The sequence below is a fragment of the Erythrolamprus reginae genome, chromosome 5 (genome assembly GCF_031021105.1).
Source record: "Erythrolamprus reginae isolate rEryReg1 chromosome 5, rEryReg1.hap1, whole genome shotgun sequence".
NCBI classification, from domain to species: Eukaryota; Metazoa; Chordata; class Lepidosauria; order Squamata; family Dipsadidae; genus Erythrolamprus; species Erythrolamprus reginae.
In genome coordinates this window covers 113092319-113108481 of record NC_091954.1, presented here as the reverse complement: position 1 = coordinate 113108481, position 16163 = coordinate 113092319, and the positions used below count along the sequence as shown (strand labels likewise).

Genomic DNA, 16163 nt, shown 5'->3' with positions numbered 1-16163 from the left:
GACCTCTGAGTTAGAGAATTTGGCCTGCCACACTTTATTCTTTACTGCTCCTGTGGGAACTTGGGAGGGGCTGTTGCATGAGGGGTGTAGAATTGTAGCGATAACAAATTCCTTCTAGGTTCTCAAGGTCATCCATTGTTCAGCACCTGCCCAGAAGTTGATGGGAGTAACGGACACGTTGGTAAAAGGCAACTGGTCAATGTGATGAACTTATGGGTGTGTGGAAACAAGGGAATGAACTTTAAACTGGGTGGAGAAACCCTCTGTTTTGTCTGGCCCAGTTAATTATCAGCAATTAAGCCCCAATGAAGACTTGGAAGCAAAGTTACTGTGTATAGTTGTCTGTTTACAAAGAAACATGCTGGAAACAGCAATGGAATCGGAGGAATGTCAGTTCGACTGCTAAAAGTCTAGTGTTATTGGCACAGCTGATAACAAGCGGCCAAAGGAAAGTCATTAATTCAAGTCATTAATTCTCAGCGTGGACAGCTACTCACTACCTTCTAAAACTAGGATTGCAGGGTTACAGAAGGATTTAAGAGAGAGACTTTTCAACTGCTAGTTCTATCTCTCCATATAGGAACGTTGAAATTCTGTATCGGAAATTCCCATCCTCCTCCCCTTTTATACTATCTGTGATGACAAGCTATGCATAGAAGTATTCAATGCCTAGATCTACATTGCTGGAGATACTCTTGTCTCTCTTGCATTTTTACTCTAGCGTCTAATGCAGGGGTCCCCAAACTTTTTACACAGGGTCCAGTTCACTGTCCCTCAGACTGTTGGAGGGCCGGACTATTAAAAAACCTGTGAACAGATTCCTATGTACACTGCTCATACCTTATTTCTTTCTCTCTCTCTCTCTCTCTCTCTCTCTCTCTCTCTTGCTTTCTTTGTCTCTCTCTCTCTTGCTCTCTCTCTTGCTTTCTTTCTGTCTCTTGCTCTGTCTTTCTCACTCTCTTGATTTCTTTCTGTCTCTTGCTCTGTCTTTCTCACTCTCTCTCTTGCTATCTCTCTTCCTCCCTCCCTCCCTTTCTCTCTCCCTCTCTTTCTCCCCCTTCCTTCCTTCTCTCCCTCCCTTCCCTCCCTCCTTCCTTCCTCTCCACTTCTTCCCCTCGCTCTTTTTCCCTTCTTTTCCCTTTTCTTTCTTTCCCTCCACTTCTCTCACTCTCTTTTCCCTCTTTCACCCTCCCTCTTCTCTCCCCACGGAGGACTCGCCCGACAAGCCTCCACCCTCCGACCCCGGACTCCCATTCAATCCCCATTCAGAAAACGGGAGCTAGCAACTCAAAGAGGAGGAGGAGGTGGATGTGTGTGTGTTGTGCCCAGCTCGGCTTTTGGCAAGCCTTACTTTACCTCGGGTGAGATGAGATTGAGGGGGACATTCTCACTGCTTTTCCAGTGCAGCCTTGGAAAAGACCCGTGGGTGAGATAAATGGCCTCAGCGAGCCGCATGTGGCCCACGGGCCGTAGTTTGGGGACCACTGGTCTAATGTTTGGTCCACAACATCTCCCTCCTCATCTGACCCTGACATTACCACAGCTGGGGGGTCTACAGCCTCTGGATGGTCCCCAGGCCATAACACTCCTTCATTCTCACTTTCCAATTCCTCTGATAAGCATACTGGCCTACGATACCCAGAGGGACCTGTTTCATTCTCCACAAAGTCTGTGATCAAAGGAGCCAGATGCAAGCCAACCACAACACCATCATAGCTTTAGATTTCTCACAGATGTGTCAACATGACTCTGTTAATAAATTGGAACTTTGAGGAATGCTGTGCCTTGGACTCTGATTTACATTTGGAAGCTATTTGGAACTCTGACATTATGTACATGTGTAGAGTGTACATATGGACCGCCTTCTTTGATATCCTCAATAAAATTCTGAGTGGGGAACCAAAATATAGAAATCAATACAGAGCTAAAACATTTAACACACTTTAAATGTAAAAATTCACCAGGGTTTTCAGGTTTGGTACTTGTTTTCAGCCTAGATTGTGTGTAGGAGACCAAATTAGAGTATGAAAATTGACACAAAAGGGCTATGCAAAAATCTGATTTTGAATATTTTCAAGACAGTTATTGACTTTTTTTTTTAACTGAGTCAGATTTCCAAATTGGCTGGGTAGATCTATAGGACACTTGGCCAGACCTTGTCAGTATATAAGGGACAGTCTGGGGGATTGTCCCTTATATACTGTGGATGTAGTGGGACTGAATTCTGACAACTGACTTGACTGAAGGAGATTCAACAGAATCTTTGAAGTAAATCAACAATTTGCATCATTTTGGACCAGATAAAATCATTGCCAAGAAAATGCATTTTTAAACAGTACATGAAACTCAAAAGGAGAATGGGATTACATTTAATGTCCTAAAAGGCTATTCTGTAGTATTACTTGGGATTAATATTAGAAAATAAGTAAGTGAATCACAATACTGAAAATAAAGCTTCTGTTCCCATCATTTTTTTTCCTAGAGAAAATGAAGAAGGAGATTGAAGATGTATTTGGCTTCTCGAGGTCAATTTCCTACCAGGATCGGAAGAATCTGCCTTACACCAACGCTGCGATTCATGAAATGCAACGTTTTAAATATATGTTCCTATTTGGGTTCCCCAGACGAAGTAGAAAGGACGTGAAGATGAGGGGATACCATATTCCAAAGGTGAGAAACATGGACAACGTGCATTCCAGCACTTCAGCATAGAAGAAAAAGCAGAAAACAGGTAGTTCTCAACTTATGGTCACTTAACAACTGTTCAAATTTACAACAGAGCCCCAACACCAATCCCAAAGTTACCTATTGTTGTGAGTGGTACATATCTAGCTCAGCTGGTCATGGATTTCGAGGACCAGGTGAAGGATGTGTATTAGAAACATAGAAACATAGAAGACTGGTGGCAGAAAAAGACCTCATGGTCCATCTAGTCTGCCCTTATACTATTTCCTGTATTTTATCTTACAATGGATATATGTTTATCCCAGACATGTTTAAATTCAGTTACTGTGGATTTACCAACTACATCTGCTGGAAGTTTGTTCCAAGGATCTACTACTCTTTCAGTAAAATAATATTTTCTCACGTTGTTTTTGATCTTTCCCCCAACTAACTTCAGATTGTGTCCCCTTGTACTTGTGTTCACTTTCCTATTAAAAACACTTCCCTCCTGAACCTTATTTAACCCTTTAACATATTTAAATGTTTCAATCATGTCCCCCCTTCTCCTTCTGTCCTCCAGACTATACAGATTGAGTTCATGAAGTCTTTCCTGATATGTTTTATGCTTAAGACCTTCCACCATTCTTGTAGCCCGTCTTTGGACCCGTTCAATTTTGTCAATATCTTTTTGTAGGTGAGGTCTCCAGAACTGAACACAGTATTCCAAATGTGTTCTCACCAGCGCTCTATATAAGGGGATCACAATGTCCCTCTTCCTGCTTGTTATACCTCTAGCTTGTTATACCTCTAGCTATTGGTATCATAGGCCAGTGTCCTTTTCACCCAAGTCTGAGAGTGAGAGTGGAGACAAGTTAGAGACTGAGGACCCACCAGAGACTGTAGCACCCCTAGTTATGGGATTGAGTGAGTCAGAGGACAATGGGGAATTAGAGGAGGAGAACCCCCTGTTAGATGCAAGGGTCAGGAGGATTAGGTTAGACATGAATATCTGAAAAGAATGGGTTCTTGGCATTGGTAGATCTATAGGACACTTGGCCAGACCTTGTCAGTATATAAGGGACAGTCTGGGGGATTGTCCCTTATATACTGTGGATGTGGTGGGTGTGAACAACATTTGTAATCATGGCTAGATGTGCCAGCTCCAGAGTTCAAGGAATACTTCACTTGCAGACTTTTCAGACTCATGTAAGCTCATTGTAAAGTAATCCCATCACCTGAAAAAAAAACCCAATGGGTTGCTACCGGTTGAACGAACTGGTTTGAACTGGGAGGAACCACCTCTGCTTATGGCCAACTTCAGAGACATTGAAATGCTCACCCTGTCTATCTCCCCACCCCAATCTTGCCCTGCCAGTATCAACAGACACTGGGCCTGTTTTGCCACCCCACTGGATTCCACATACATCTCCCTAACTTTATCATTGATCACTCACTTATTTTTTTATCATACACCTCAGGGATGAAATTCAATTGTTTTCCCTACTGGTTCTGTGGGCATGGTTTGGTGGGCTTGGCAGGGGAAGGTTCCTGCAAAACCCCATTTCATCCCAATCAGGAGTCAGGACTTCCTGGGACTCAGGAAGGGGAGAATAGATGGGGACGAAGCCAGTCAGAGCTGGTATTTACCAGCTCTCTGAACTACCCAAAATTTCTGCAGAACCTGCTAATTAAACCCCTAATACACCTCCTTCTAAAAGCTCCACAGATCATGCTAAGAAAGAGAGCAAGCTCCTGTTTCCGAGATTGTTTTGGACGAATATGTATCCATAAAGGCAAAGTATGATCAAATGTTTAATCGATATTTTTTGAACTTTTCTGCCTTTTTCTACTATGGCTTGACTTCCTGGCTCCAATCCTTCCCCGCAGGGAGGCGGAACCAATGAAGATGTTCCGCCCCAGATGCCTGATGGACCCAGAGGGCTTTCAGACAGCGCTTGGGGTTATTCCAGAGGCACTCGTCCACAGTTCGGCGGAGTCCCTTGCTGAGGCCTGGAACAGGGCTGCGGCTGGGGATATTGACCGGATTGCGCCTTTGCGACCTCTCCGCGGCGCTAGACCCCGTAGAGCCCCATGGTTCAACGAGGAGCTCCGGGAGTTGAAACGCCAAAAGAGACGTCTAGAGAAGCGATGGAGGAAGAGTAGGTCTGAATCCGATCGAACACTTGTAAGAGCTTTTATTAAGACTTACAAAGTGGCACTCAAGGCGGCAAGATGCGCGTACCATGCCGCCTTGATTGCATCAGCGGAATCCCGCCCGGCCGCTCTGTTTAGGGTGACCCGCTCCCTTCTTAACCAGGGGGGAGTTGGGGAGCCCTTGCAGAGTAGTGCTGAGGAGTTTAACACGTTTTTCGCTGATAAAGTCGCTCAGATCCGGGCCGACCTCGACTCCAATTGTAAAACAGAGTCGACTGACAATGAGTCAGTCGAGGTGACTGGGGCACGTACTTGTCCACCTGTCTGGGAAGAGTTTGATCTGGTGACACCTGATGAAGTGGACAAGGCCATTGGAGCTGTGAGTTCCGCCACCTGTCTACTGGATCCGTGTCCCTCCTGGTTGGTTTCGGCCAGCAGGGAGGTGACACGGAGCTGGGCCCAGGAGATTACCAACGCTTCCTTGGGGAGGGGAGTTTTTCCATCACTCTATAAAGAAGCGCTCGTGCGCCCCCTCCTCAAGAAGCCCTCCATGGACGCAGCTGTCCTTAACAACTATCGTCCAGTCTCCAACCTTCCCTTTATGGGGAAGGTTGTCGAGAAGGTGGTGGCACTCCAGCTCCAGCGGTCCTTGGAAGAAGCCGATTATCTAGGTCCCCAGCAGTCGGGTTTCAGGCCCGGTTACAGCACGGAAACCGCTTTGGTCGCGTTGATGGATGATCTCTGGCGGGCCCGGGACAGGGGTTTATCCTCTGTCCTGGTGCTCCTTGACCTCTCAGTGGCTTTCAATACCATCGACCATGGCATCCTTCTGCACCGGCTGGAGAGGTTGGGGGTGGGAGGCACTGTTCTTCAGTGGTTCTCCTCCTACCTCTCTGGCCGGTCGCAGTCGGTGTTAGTGGGGGGTCAGAGGTCGACTCCTGGGTTTCACCCTTGCGGGGTGCCTCAGGGGTCGGTCCTCTCCCCCCTGCTATTCAACATCTACATGAAACCACTGGGCGAGATCATCCAAGGACATGGGGTGAGGTATCATCAATATGCAGATGATACCCAGCTTTACATCTCCACCCCATGCCCAGTCAACGAAGCGGTGGAAGTGATGTGCCGGTGCCTGGAGGCTGTTGGGGCCTGGATGGGTGTCAACAGACTCAAGCTCAACCCGGATAAGACGGAGTGGCTGTGGGTTTTGCCTCCCAAGGACAATTCCATCTGTCTGTCCATTACCCTGGGGGGGGAATTATTGACCCCCTCTGAGAGGGTCCGCAACTTGGGTGTCCTCCTCGATCCACAGCTCACTTTAGAAAAACATTTCTCAGCTGTGGCGAGGGGGGCGTTTGCCCAGGTTCGCCTGGTGCACCAGTTGCGGCCCTATCTGGACCGGGACTCATTGCTCACAGTCACTCATGCCCTCATCACCTCGAGGTTTGACTACTGTAATGCTCTCTACATGGGGCTACCTTTGAAAAGTGTTCGGAAACTTCAGATTGTGCAGAATGCAGCTGCGAGAGCAGTCATGGGCTTACCTAGGTATGCCCATGTTTCACCATCACTCCGCAGTCTGCATTGGCTGCCGATCAGTTTCCGGTCACAATTCAAAGTGTTGGTTATGACCTTTAAAGCCCTTCATGGCATTGGACCAGAATATCTCCGAGACCGCCTCCTGCCGCACGAATCCCAGCGACCGATTAGGTCCCACAGAGTGGGCCTTCTCCGGGTCCCGTCGACTAAACAATGTCGGTTGGCGGGCCCCAGGGGAAGAGCCTTCTCTGTGACGGCACCGGCCCTCTGGAACCAACTCCCCCCGGAGATTAGAACTGCCCCTACCCTTCCTGCCTTCCGTAAACTCCTTAAAACCCACCTTTGCCGTCAGGCATGGGGGAACTGAAACATCTTCCCCTGGGCATGTTTAATTTATATATGGTATGCTTGTGTCTATGTCTGTTAGTATATGGGGTCTTTTTAAATCTTTAAAATTTAAAATTTAGATTATTTATTTGTTTCCACATGTTGTGAGCCGCCCCGAGTCTTCGGAGAGGGGCGGCATACAAATCTAAGTAATAAATAAATAAATAAATAAATAAATAAATAAATAAATAAATAAATAAATAAATAAATAAATAAATAAATAAATAAATAAATAAATAAATAAATAAATAAATAAATAAATAAATAAATAAATAAATAAATAAATAAATAAACAAACAAACAAACAAGCAAACAAATAAATAAATAAATAAATAAATAAATATTTCCCTTATTAAACCACTCTGTCTATTTCTCTCTTCTTCTTCTTTTTAAACAGGGGACTTTTATTTTCCCAGACTTGCGTTCTGTTGTTCAAGATCCTGAACAATGGGAGAAACCTAAAGAATTCTACCCAAATCACTTTTTAGACAAGGATGGGAAGTTCGTTGAACGGGAAGAGTTCCTACCATTTGGAACAGGTAAATCCAAGAGTCCAAAAGAGATGATAAGCTGTCATCCCTGAGTTGTTCTGAGGTTATCGCCTGGATAAAAAAAAACCAGCATTCCTAATTCCTCCTAGTTTCAAAACTAAGGGTCTGAAATTCCCCTTAGACCAGTAGTGTCAAACTTGCGGTCCACAGACAAGATGTGATATGCATTGGCCACACCCACACCCAGTTTAGTGATGGGGGGAGTCACAATACATCATGTGACAATAATGTGGCATTTGATCCTCCAGCCTTAAATTATAAATCGTGATATACAAAGAAATACTAGTTTCATTCTTTCTTTCTTTCCTTTCTTCTTTCTTTCATTCATTCATTTATTATATACCATTTTAATTATTTTTACAAATAACTCAAATGAATATATCCAATACACTTCCTCCTCCAGAGGTGAAATCCAGCAATTCTGGATTGACTAATTAGTTCTGGAGAACTGATAGCAGAAATTTGAGTAGTTTGGAGAACCGGCAAATACTATTTATTTATTTTATTTTATTTATTTTATTTATTTTATTTATTTTATTTATTTTATTTATTTTATTTATTTTATTTATTTTATTTATTTTATTTATTTTATTTATTTTATTTATTTTATTTATTTTATTTATTTTATTTATTTTATTTTATTTATTTATTTTATTTATTTTATTTATTTTATTTATTTTATTTATTTTATTTATTTTATTTATTTTATTTATTTTATTTATTTTATTTATTTTATTTATTTTATTTATTTATTTTGTCCAATACATAATGCACATTGAAGAGAATAGATATGTAGTAGTATAACTAAAGAAACGAATAGAAGAAAAGATATAAAAGTATAGGTGAACAAATTTAAAAGGAAGAAAAGATAAATGAGATAAGGAGAGACAATTGGACAGGGGACGAAAGGCACACTGGTGCACTTATGCACACTCCTTACTGACCTCTAAGAAACCTGGAGAGGTCAATCGTGGATAGTCTAAGGGAAAAATATTTGGGGTTAGGGGTTGACACTATTGAGTCCGGTAATGAGTTCCACGCTTCGATAACTCAGTTGCTGAAGTCATATTTTTTACAGTCAAGTTTGGAGCGGTTAATATTAAGTTTGAATCTGTTGTGTGCTCTTGTGTTGTTGCGATTGAAGCTGAAGTAGTCATTGACAGGTAGAACGTTGCAGCATATGATCTTGTGGGCAATACTATTTCTGGCAGGTCCTGCCTTTATCTATTCTCTGCCTCCTGAGTCCCAGCTCATTGGCAGGAAATGGGGGTTTTGCAGTATCCTTCCCCTGCCATGCCCACAGAACCAATAGGGGGAAATGTTGAATTTTACCTCTGTCTTTTTCCTATTGTCCCCATAACAACAATATCATAAGGTGAGTTGGACTGAGAGCGAATGACTGGCCAAAGAACACCCAGGTGGCTTTCATATCTAAGGTGTGACTAGAACTCATCATCTCCCAGTTTCTAACCTAGTGCCTTAACCATTAGACCAAACTGTCTTTCTTATCCAGTAGAGTTTTGCAAAGACATGTACAAGATTGTATAATTCTGTGCATGCACAAATGCAAAAAAAGGGGCAAAATTTGACAAATGGAAACATAGAAACATAGAAGACTGACGGCAGAAAAAGACCTCATGGTCCATCTCGTCTGCCCTTATACTATTTCCTGTATTTTATCTTACAATGGATATATGTTTATCCCAGGCATGTTTCAATTCAGTTACTGTGAATTTACCAACCATGTCTGCTGGAAGTTTGTTCCAAGGATCTACTACTCTTTCAGTAAAATAATATTTTCTCACGTTGCTTCTGATCTTTCCCCCAACTGACCTCAGATTGTGTCCCCTTGTTCTTGTGTTCACTTTCCTATTAAAAACACTTCCCTCCTGGACCTTATTTAACCCTTTGACATATTTAAATGTTTCGATCATGTCCCCCCTTTTCCTTCTGTCCTCTTCAGGGGTGGGGGAAGCTGTTTTCGCCCTCCCCAGGCATTGCATTATGGGTGTGGGCACTCACACGTGCACAATAGTGTACACACACGTTCTTTTGGCACCCAAGGAAAAAAAGGTTCGCTATCACTCTACTAGGGATTATGGTCAAACACATATACACCATGTGCAGCCTTCCTAAGCTCCATTTTAACTGGCAGAGGATTGCAGGAGATTGTTGCAGCCAAAAACCAAGGTTTGGAGACACAGACATCCCAGACATGAGTGATGTCAAGCTGGCCATGCCCACTATGCACCCCAAAGTCAAACACAACCCTGATGCAGCCCTCAATGAAATCAAGTTTGATACCCCTGATCTAGCACAAATCCCCCTTGAGTTAATTCCCCCCAAGCGGATTTCCTTGCTTATGGGGTATACGTGGTACCTCTACTTACAAACTTAATTTGTTCCGTGACCAGGACCAAGTTTGTAAGAAGAAGCAATTTTTTCCATAGGAATCAATGTAAAAGCAAATAATGCGTGTGATTGGGGAAACCACAGGGAGGGTGGAGGCCCTGTTTTCTCCCAGGAGATTCTTAGAGAAGTCTCCCCGCCTTCTCTGTCCCTGTTTCCTCGCAGAAATTCCTAGAGAGGCCCCACGGAGACTTCTCCCCACCTTTTCCATCCCTGTTTCCTCCCAGGAGATTCCTAGAGAGGCCCCACGGAGGCTTCTCCCCACCTTTCCCGTCCCTGTTTCCTTCCAGGAGATTCCTAGAGAGGCCACACGGAGGCTTCTCCCTGCCTTTTCCATCTCTGTTTCCTCCCAGGAGATTCCTAGAGAGGACCCATGGAGGCTTCTCCCCACCTTTTCTGTCCCTGTTTCCTTCCAGGAGATTCCAAGAGAGGACCCAGGGAGGCTTCTCCCCACCTTTTCCGACCCTGTTTCCTCCCAGGAGATTCCTAGAGAGGACCCACGGAGGCTTCTCCCCACCTTTTCCGTCCCTGTTTCCTCCCAGTATATTCCTAGAGAGGCCCCACGGAGGCTTCTCCCTGCCTTTTCTGCTTACAGTTTGGGAGGCTCGGGTTTCTAAGTGGAAAATGGTTATTGAAAAGAGCCAAAAAAAAATCTTGAATGCCCGATTCTTATCTTTAAAAGTTTGTACGTGGAGGCGTTCTTATGTAGAGAGCTGTACTCCGTAGAGCTGATTATTATCCCCTTTATTCATGCTTTGTTTCATTTACAGGCATACGTGACTGTGTGGGAGAGCAGCTAGCAAGAATTGAGATCTTCATCTTTGTGACCAGCCTGTTGAGAGCCTTCAGCTTCCAGTTACCTGAAGGAGTGAAAGAATTCAACCAAAAACCTAGTGTAACTGTGATAATGGCTCCACCGCCTTGCAAGATATGTGCTATTCCCCACAAATTTTAATCTTATAAAAACACCACGCAAAGGGTTAATGGGTAGATGCTTCCATTACGCCTATTCTCTTAATCTGAGCTTCCACCTCCATTTACTCTACAGGTCTTCAACCTATTGTGGGGTTCATATAACATACTTAACCAGATCAGGAAAAGACATAGAAACATAGAAGACTGACGGCAGAAAAAGACCTCATGGTCCATCTAGTCTGCCCTTATACTATGTCCTGTATTTTATCTTACAATGGATATATGTTTATCCCAGGCATTCAGCTACTGTGGATTTACCAACTACGTCTGCTGGAAGTTTGTTCCAAGGATCTACTACTCTTTCAGTAAAATAATATTTTTTCACGTTCCTTTTGATCTTTCCCCCAACTAACTTCAGATTGTGTCCCCTTGTTCTTGTGTTCACTTTCCTATTAAAAACACTTCCCTCCTGAACCTTATTTAACCTTTTAACATATTTAAATGTTTCAATCATGTCCCCCCTTCTCCTTCTGTCCTCCAGACTCTACAGATTGAGTTCATTAAGTCTTTCCTGATACGTTTTATGCTTAAGACTTTCCACCATTCTTGTAGCCCGTCTTTGGACCCGTTCAATTTTGTCAATATCTTTTCATAGGTGAGGTCTCCAGAATTGAACACAGTATTCCAAATGTGGTCTCACCAGCATTCTATATAAGGGGATCACAATCTCCCTCTTCCTGCTTGTTATACCTCTAGCTATGCAGCCAAGCATCCTACTTGCTTTTCCGCCCGACCACACTGCTCACCCATTTTGAGACTGTCAGAAATCACTACCCCTAAATCCTTCTCTTCTGAATTTTTTGCTAACACAGAACTGCCAATGCAATACTCAGATTGAGGATTCCTTTTCCCCAAGTGCATTATTTTACATTTGGAAACATTAAACTGCAGTTTCCATTGCTTTGACCATTTATCTAGTAAAGCTAAATCATTTACCATATTACAGACCCCTCCAGGAATATCAAAACCTGGAAGGTGTGGCTGAACAATGTGCTAAATAAGCTTGCTTAGTTTTCCCTTTGTTTTTTGTGTTTTAAGAATTCCAATAGAAACATATTATTTTAGCTGAGGTGACGCAGTGGGTAGAGGGCAGTACTGCAGGCCACTAAAGCTGACTGCTAGATCTGCAGGTCAGCGGTTCAAACCTCATCACCGGCTGAAGGATGACTCAGCCTTCCAACCTTCCAAGGTGGGTCAAATGAGGATCTGGATCGTGGGGGCAATAGGCTGGCTCTGTTAAAAAGTGCTATCGCTAACATGTTGTAAGGCGGCATAAAAAATTGAATAAATAAATAAAATATATTCATTTCAATTTACTCTCAATATCTTTTTTTTTGCAATTTGTAATACATTTCTTCTGTGGGCTTCAGCCAAAAAAAAGGTAATATTTCATAAAATTGCACTTTTTAATCATATGTCGTTCAAAGAGAAAAATGCATTTTCTTTGCAGATCATCTTGGTAAAATATGTATCCTAATTTTATTTATTTACTTACTTACTTACTTACTTACTTACTTACTTACTTACTTACTTACTTACTTACTTACTTACTGATTTGATTTGATTTGATTTGATTTGATTTGATTTGATTTGTATGCCGCCCCTCTCCGGAGACTCGGGGCGGCTAACAGCAACAATAAAGCAGTGTACAATAGTAGTCTGATGTTAGAAAAAATTAAAAAACCCATTAATATAAAAAACCAAACATACATACATACATACATACATACCATGCATAGAATTGTAAAGGCCTAGGGGGAAGAGGGTCTCAATTGGGTTTTAAGCAGTTTACGAAAGGCAAGGAGGGTGGGGGCAATTCTAATCTTTGGGGGGAGTTGGTTCCAGAGGGCCGGGGCCACCACAGAGAAGGCTCTTCCCCTGGGTCCCGCAAGCGACATTCTTTAGTTGACGGGACCCGGAGAAGATCCACTCTGTGGGACCTAACTGGTCGCTGGGATTCGTGCAGCAGAAGGCGGTCCCTGAGATAATCTGGTCCGGTGCCATGAAGGACTTTATAGGTCATAACCAACACTTTGAATTGTGATCGGAAACTGATCGGCAACCAGTGCAGACTGCGGAGTGTTGGTGTAACATGGGCATATTTGGGGAAGCCCATGATTGCTCTCGCAGCTGCATTCTGCACGATCTGAAGTTTCCGAACATTTTTCAAAGGTAGCCCCATGTAGCATATAGTATCCAATTCAGAGTCTTTCTTAAATTTTGGGGTTACAACCCAAAATACATTTTATATTGGCTGCTTCTACAAGCCACTTAAATTGCAGTTAGTCTAAATCACTGTTGCATGTGCTAACTGTACCTATCCAACAGGCCCTGCACTAGCGGTGGGATTCCACAAATTTTACTACTAGGTCTGTGAGCATGGCTTGGTGGGTGTGGCAGGGGAAGTATACTGCAAAATCTCCATTCCCTACCCACTCTAGGGGAAGGTTACTGCAAAATCCCCATTTCCTCCTGATCAGCTGGGACTCAGGAATCAGAGAATAGATATGGGTGGGGCCAGTCAGAGGTGGTATTTACTGGTTCTCCGAACAACTCAAAATTTCCACTACTGATTCTCCAGAACTGGTCAGAACCCTTTCACCTATGTTCTGCCGGCGTGTCCCAACCGCCTGTAATTACAGGGTAATTAGTCCAGAAAGAGACACACCACACAATAGAAGGAAAACCAATAAGTCTTTATCAACAGAAAAGCAGAAACAGCTCCCTTTTTAAATGTCTAAGGGATTTTCTGGTACACACAAGGCACAGGTTAAATGCTATCCAATTTCTCACCCAATAACTGGGAAACTGAGTCCAAATTCCAAAGTCCAGAAAGTCCACACACAGTCTTGAACAGGGAAACAGTAAAACTACAATCTTGACGAACTATGAATCAGATAAACTTCCAGAAGGCTAAACCAGCACACTGTTCTTTTTATCTGTAGCACTAATTACAGCAGCCCCACCCACCACAGGTGGCCTCACTTATCTCCTGTAATAATCCTTCAGTTGTTCTCTGCTATGCATCACTCTACGCATGCCTGGGTCCGTCATAGGTTCTTGTTCAGAATCCAGGGATGATAAGGATGATTGATCTCCTCCTGGGCTGTCTGCCAAACTCCCCCCTTCCCTGCTACTCCCACTTCCTTCGTCAGAGGAGCCTTCATCGGGAGATTCTATTGGAAGCAGAACAGGCCTGGAGCATGTGGATGTTTCCCCCACATCCACCTCCACATTCCTTGGGGCAGGAGCTGGGCCAGAGCCAACCACACACACCTGGAAACTAACAACCTACTCTCTGACAAACAATTTGGTTTCCGGAAAGAAATATATTGTAACCTGCAACTTCTTCACTTCAAAAACATATGGACAGCATATCTCAATCAGGGCAAATCAATAGATGCAACTTGCATAGATTTCTGTAAAGCCTTCGACTAAGTGGTTCATGCTAAACTACTTCTGAAACTGAAATCCTATGGCATCTCAGGATCCCTACATGATTGGATAACTGTGTTCCTATCAAACAGACAGCAAGTTAACAAAATAGGTGGTGCCATATCTAATCCTGTTTGTGTTAACAGCGGCGTACACCAAGGCAGTGTACGAGGACCAACACTCTCCATACTCTATATCAGTGATTTTCAACCTTTTTTGAGCCACGGCACATTTTTTACATTTACGAAACCCTGGGGCACATTGAGCGGGGGGGAGGGTGGGGACTAAAAAAAGTTTGGACAAAAAATTCTCTCTCTCTCTTCCTCCCTTTCGCTCTATTTCTCTCTCCCTCCCTCTTTCTCTCCCTTCCTTCTTTCTCTCTCCATCCCTCTTTCTTTCTCTTCCTTCCTTCCTCTCTTTTTTGCTCTCTTTCTCTCTCCCTCCCTACCTCCCTCTATGTCTTTCTCTCTCTCTCCTTCCTTCCCTCCCTCTCTTTCTCTCTCTCTTGCTTTCTCTCTCTCTCTCTCTCTTGTTCTCTTTCTCTCTCACACTCTTTCTCTCTCACACTTTCTCTCTCTTGCTTTCTTTCTCTCTCTCTCTTGCTTTCTTTCTCTCTCTGAGCTTCGCGGCACACTTGACCACACTGGTTGAAAAACACTGCTCTATATAAATGACCTTTGCAACCATATTACAAGCAACTGTGTTCTCTTCGTCGATCTTGTAACTTCACTGACAACACAGCTACTTTCCAAAAAGACCTTGACCTACCATCCCTGTCCTGAGTTTCTCTCTTATTAGTGCCAATATCATGTATATAAACAGTGTTATTTCTTTGTACACTAGCAATATGCACTTGACAAAATAAATAAATAAAATAAATAAACCTATTTCTGACCTGCATTGACTGCCGCTTATTTTCTGGATGTAATCTGAAGAGATGGTTTTGACCCCTAAAGTCCTTTGTACTTGAATGCCTGATGCTCACAGAATTGCCTGCTACAACCAGGATTGTTTCAATTTAAATGTCTTGAAGTGTTCCACTTTCCAGAAATTAAAAGATCTTTAAATGAGGAGGGACTGTTCCTCATTTGCAGTGCCTGTTTTCTGGACAAATTCTCAGTAGAGTAAGTACATTTATTGTTCTATAGAGATTCTCAGTAATCCTGGTCATGGGGCTACCTCTGAAGAGTGTTCGAAAACTCCAGATCGTGTAGAATGTGGCCGCGCGAGCAGTCACGGGTCTTCCCAGATGTGCCCATGTTTTGTCAACACTCCATGGCCTGCATTGGTTGCCGATTACTTTCCAGACACAATTCAAAGTGTTGGTGATGACCTACAAAGCCCTACATGGCATTGGCCCAGAATACTTATGGGACCACCTTCTGCCGCGTAAATCCCAGCGGCCGATTAGGTCCCACAGAGTTGGCCCCACGGAGGCTTCTTCCTGCCTTTTCCGGCCCTGTTTCCTCCCAGGAGATTCCTAGAGAGGACCCACAGAGGCTTTCCCCCACCTTTTCTGGCCCTGTTTCCTCCCAGGAGATTCCTAGAGAGGACCCACAGAGGCTTTCCCCCACCTTTTCCGGCCCTGTTTCCTCCTGGGAGATTCCTAGAGAGGCCTCCACGGAGGCTTCTTCCTCCCTTTCCCGGCCCTGTTTCCTCCCAGGAGAGTCCTAGAGAGGACCCACAGAGGCTTTTCCCCACCTTTTCCGGCCCTGTTTCCTCCTGGGAGATTCCTAGAGAGGACCCATGGAGGCTTCTTCCTGCCTTTTCCGGTTACAGTTTCAGAGGCTCAGGTTTGTAACTGGAAAATGGTTCTTGAGAAAAGGCAAAAAATCTTGAACACCCGGTTCTTATCTAGAAAAGTTGGTAAGTAGAGGCATTCATAGGTAGAGGTACCACTGTACTGCAACTCTAGTTGTTTTTATTGTTATTATTGTATTTTTATTGTATTTTCATAAGGTGTGGACCACCATTGAGGGTGTTTGTGGCATAGACATTTTCTGAATAATAGATTGCTCTTAACATTGTGTCAACCCCTAACCCCCAACACTT

The 16163-nt window shown here is 43.6% G+C and overlaps 1 pseudogene; it reads left to right on the top strand.

The window, feature by feature from the left end:
- The window catches only part of LOC139168624 (cytochrome P450 2J5-like), a 35515-nt pseudogene extending 24859 nt beyond the window's left edge, over nt 1-10656 (top strand).
- The last annotated feature ends 5507 nt before the right edge of the window (nt 10657-16163 follow it).